Here is a 5,173-nt window from a genome sequence, read left to right as displayed (position 1 = left end):
AGGGCACGCGTCAACCAGGTAAGTCACCACCCGGTATTTAGGAAGAAATACTTGTAGGGTTCGCTTGGATTGTATGTATGCATGTTAGTAATTTTGCCTTGAATTAGCTCTCCATGAATGAGCTTAATTAGATGGATTGTTATGATGTGTTGGGTGAATTTTCTGAGTGTTGCTTGTATGCCTTAAGCTTCCGTTGTACGTATGCGTGCGTTTAATTTATGTTAGAGTTGTGTATGCCGGGTTTCGGGTGCTTGATGGACGAATTCGTCCCATTGAGCGCGAACTTCGTGCTCTGGGTGCTTGATGGAGGTCATCGCCCCGTTGAGCCGGTATGCCTAGTTTGCATGAATTACATACTATGATGTTAGAAGAAGATTGCATGCACCCTCTGTTCATTGCTAGGGCCCATTTCTATGATAAGATTAGGGAATTTCTGTTAGGAGCGATATGTCGCTCTGGACAGACTTAATTTTACCCTAGAAACTTAGCGGTTTACCACGGCAAGAAAGTACCTAGGAGGGTTCACAGATTGCTAGCGTGAGAACGGTATCTATAGCTTCGTGGGAGGACCAAGGGTCCCTGATCAGTCCTTACTGTTCTTAGCCATTTCGCATGGGAAATGTGTCCCCACGTCGTACAGCCCATTAGCTGCATGGGAACGGGTTGGGTCGCGCCCCCCATAGGAGGACTATATGGGCGTAGGGGTATTCAGCACACCCCTAGGCTAGGTACCATGTAGTTCTAGATAGCCATGTAGAGGTAGCGCCTCATAGAGAGATACCGATCATATTAGCTTGGCATAAGGAACCTCTAGGTGACTAATGAAAGGACGATGAACCGGTGAAACCCAAGGGGCAAGCCCCAAGAGACTAAGGTTAGAACCCGATGTCCTAGAACCGAATTAGAAAACCGTGGGAGTTCTGTTAAATTAAGATGCGAAGAGAGCCTACAAGTAGGTGGCTTACTGAGTATAATTTTTATACTCATCCCGTTCTCATTTATTTTTCTCAGGTGTTCACTGGCTGCTGGTCGAGGTAGAGGAGCGTTTGAGAGTTGTACAGTCACAGAGGGGGTCGTTCCGGAGCGTCAGTCCCTTTTCGGTCTTTTAGAGTCTTTTGTATTTCATTTTATATTTGCAATTTCTTTTGTAATAATTAACAAACAAAATTTCTCTCTTTTGTTTTAATTCAAAGTGTTTTTATATTTTTACTTTGGTTTTCTTTTCTTTTATTTTCCTTTTGTTTGTTTTCGATTTCGTCTTTTTAGTCACGGTCTGATTTTCGAAGCCTCGAAAATCGGGTCGTGACAGTAGATGAGTTGTTCTCTTAAGTACTGATTTCGGGACTTAAACAATTGGGCCCCACCCTCTCATTGGCCCAAGAGCGACTTGGTTTATGATTGGATCATAGACAAATTGTTCATTACAGAATTAGTGGTACTTAAAGTGAAAGATGTAATTACAGGAGTAAAATAGATTGTTGACCTAGTTGTAATTATGAACAATTCGTGAATGTTCGACTTGCTTGTAATGATTATATCAATGAACATAACTTGTCCTACCGTGCATAAGAGTGCAACTCTAAGTCTATAGTGGAGTGATCTAGAGTTAATGAATGAAAATTGATTAATTAAAGAGTTTAATTAATTAATTTTGTATCATTGGAGCTTATAATATGTAGATCCCCTCGCTGCTAAAAGGTTCAATTTATTTAAAAGAAATTTTGAAAGGTTCAAATTGATATTCAATATATTAGATATATTAAATATAAAGAAGAAAATAAATTTGATTTAAAATATCAAATTAATATTTAATATATTATATATATTAAATAAATAAATAAAATATATTTAATTTGAAGTATTAATATTCCACTATATTAATTTGAAAGTTTAAATTAATATTTAATATATTAGATATATTAAAAAAGAAAAATATATTTATTATAATTGATACCATTAAATATTAAATCCGTTGATACATTAAATAAAAATATATTTAATATATTTGAAATTTGAATGAGATTCAAATTAATTAAATTTATATTAGTATATCTTATAATATTTAAATATAATTTGTATAAGGTATTATATCTTAATATATTAAATAGGCAAATAAGACCCTCGGGTTTATGATTTGGCAAAGATTTTCCAAGAGTTCTTATTATAAATAAGACCCTCGGGTTGAGCCAAAAGACACGATCTCTCCCACTTTCTCTGGAGATTGAAATTACATCTCCAGAGAATTCTCGAAACTCTCCTTCTCCAATCCTTTTGGGATTTTCTTTCAAGAGGCTCCCACAAGTCTTGACCTTGTGTTCGAGTCATAGTAAGGAAGATCTTGTGGAATGTTGAAAAACTTTAGCATGATTGGAATACTCCGAAGAGTATTGCAAGCTAGGGTTTTTACAAAAGTAGAGTTCTTACTCTCGTATTTATTGCTTTTCTTTTAATTCATAATAAAATCAAAACGGTTCCCAATACTTCCGTTACATGGATGAAGAGTTCATTCCCTTCACTTATCTCATTGTTGCTACCTACGCGGTAGAGGAAGAACACACAATCATAGAATAAAGCATGCAAATGAACAAACATGTTCAATTAGGAGATAACATTCATCAATCATCAAAAGCGTAGACCACAAATTTCTCTTTCGCCTTTCTAACTTAGAATAAGACTTGAAAGTAGCATGCAATTGATAGACATTAAGCATAATTATCCTCATTATTATATATTCGTTTTATGCTCTAAACATAAAAATCTATCTATAGGTACTGCTCAAGGGGAATCGAAATGATTACTCACATAGTTTGTGTGTGCGCCTTCTCGAGCTCGAGTTCCTGCTGTGAGGTCTTATATACACTAGTACATGTTTTTTTTTCTTCCTTATTTTAAGGTTAGGACAATCTTTAGTAGATATAGTATCATACTAAAACGAGAAAACAACTTTTCTGAACGAGTTAACGACCCTGTCTCAAAGGGGAAAAAAGTTCTAATGTTAACAGCTATAGAATTTGACTCCAAAATAGCCAGAAATTCGTAAGTGATACCTAAATTTTATTAGAAGAAGGTTAGTATTAAAAATTGGGACAAAAAATAGTTAAACTGTAACGACTCTAAATTTCCACATACTCAGAGTCGCTACTAACGTCTCATGCTCATCTATAATGCAGAAATATAACTCTTACATGAACATAACTGATAACGTAAACTTAAAAAAAAACGTTAAAAGCAACTTCTTCTCTGGAAAACACAGCCATGGTCTTACGTGTTTAAATATGAAATACTGAAATTTAGAGAAAACAAAAACAAATACAAAATAATTTAAAAATAATGAAATGCAAAACAACCTATTCTATCTTAAGACTAGAAATTTAAATATGAGTCTACCCTATGCACGTGCCACAGTCTCTGCTCGCGATGCCGCCGTCCTCCGTACAAGTGCGCCTTGCCTTTACCTGAAAAATGATGTGGCACACGGCCTGAGTATTTCAAAGAATACTCAGTAAGTGGCCCCACTATAGGGGCCATGCAAATGCAAACACATGCAATCATGATTTAGGGACCTATCTCTAATCATCTTAGGGGTGGCCTCCAGTCTCGGACAAATTGGATGTGTAGTACTTCCCTACACACGACTCACACGTGCGAGTGTGAATCCCCAGGGCGCTCGCACACCCCCTGGACCCTCTGGTCAAGCTAATCTGTAGCGACGTCCGGAGGTTAGCGGAACCCCATAGTGTCATGCACCTCATGAACACCCTCATCTGTGTGCTTTCGCACCTGTGCGCATACGCGCTCATCATATGGTGCGCGTCCGCACTCATCATCTCTAGAGGAAGTAGCCCTATGCTTATGAACATACAATATGCATGAGGTCCCTCTAAATCCATCATAATGTCTCTTCTGACACAACCCTCTAGTCTCATCTCTTTGTTACTCTAGGTAACACATACTCGTGGATATTTATATTAATATCATTTTCACGCTCTAAGGGTTGTGTCCTATGTCGATCTAACGACATGATGCAATATGGCACTCATCATCATATAACATGCTCAATATGGAATACATCATCATATTAAGGTAAACGTCACGCAATCATCATACTCATCATATTGCCACAAAGTGCATCAAACATATCAAGTACGTCAATCATCGAAATATATATATATTACGCATATCATCAAGCATCATAACTCACACATCATCATAACTCATATATCATCATAACTCATATACCGCATCGTACGACATAGTTCATACAACATCGTAACTCATACAATTTTTAGCCTATCCTATAGTAAGACCACTTACCTGGTTGACCTTAGCCGAAGTATTCCCTAATTTAATTAACATAAGCTCCCGTTCCTCGAGAGCTGCTCCAAAGGTTGCTAAGGTTTGATTCTTATCGCATCGTTCGTCACCTTTTGTTAGTATTTCACATTTTAATTAATAATCCAACTAACAGTATAAAATACCTAAACGGCCTCAATAAAAATCGAGTTCCATGTTTCATTGTTTCTAAATTATATAGAACAATAAAACTTAAAACTTAAATTAAAGATATGTCAATATTATTAATATTTCAAGCGGCTTGGATAGTTCTAACATTTAATTTTATATCCTATAGATACAAATATAATAATTTCTCATATCTTCCATTCTCATTCTCTAACTTTATGTTATATTTTAATTTTGTTTACAGTGCCACCGGAACAATACGTTCTCATATCTTCCATTCTCATTCTCTAACTTTATGTTATATTTTAATTCTGTTTACAGTGCCACCTGAACATTACTTGCCATTTTCAAACCGTTCTAATTTTCTTTTCTTTCCTAAAATTTCTCTTTTGTTTTTTTTTTTCTTTAAGTCGTTCAATTCTACCTCCCTATCTCGTTATTTTAAGCAATTTAAATCTAACTCTTTTAATCAATTTCTTCAATAAGCTTAATTCTATAATTCTTTTATTAGTTTATTTCGAGAAGTTTAACTCTACTCCCATATCTAAATCATGTAAATCGTTTAATTCTCAGTACTCCCATATCTAAATTGTTTAATTCTCTAAATCGTTTAATTCAATTCTGTTCATTATTCTATTCCCACATATATTTTTTTTTGGCTTTACTATTTCCAAATCTAATATTCTCCTCCTTCCATGTATTGTTTTTATCT

This window comes from Cucurbita pepo, chromosome LG02 (assembly GCF_002806865.2).
Source record: "Cucurbita pepo subsp. pepo cultivar mu-cu-16 chromosome LG02, ASM280686v2, whole genome shotgun sequence".
NCBI lineage: Eukaryota > Viridiplantae > Streptophyta > Magnoliopsida > Cucurbitales > Cucurbitaceae > Cucurbita > Cucurbita pepo.
The sequence above is the reverse complement of the archived record's forward strand: the minus strand, read 5'-3'. Positions refer to the sequence as shown.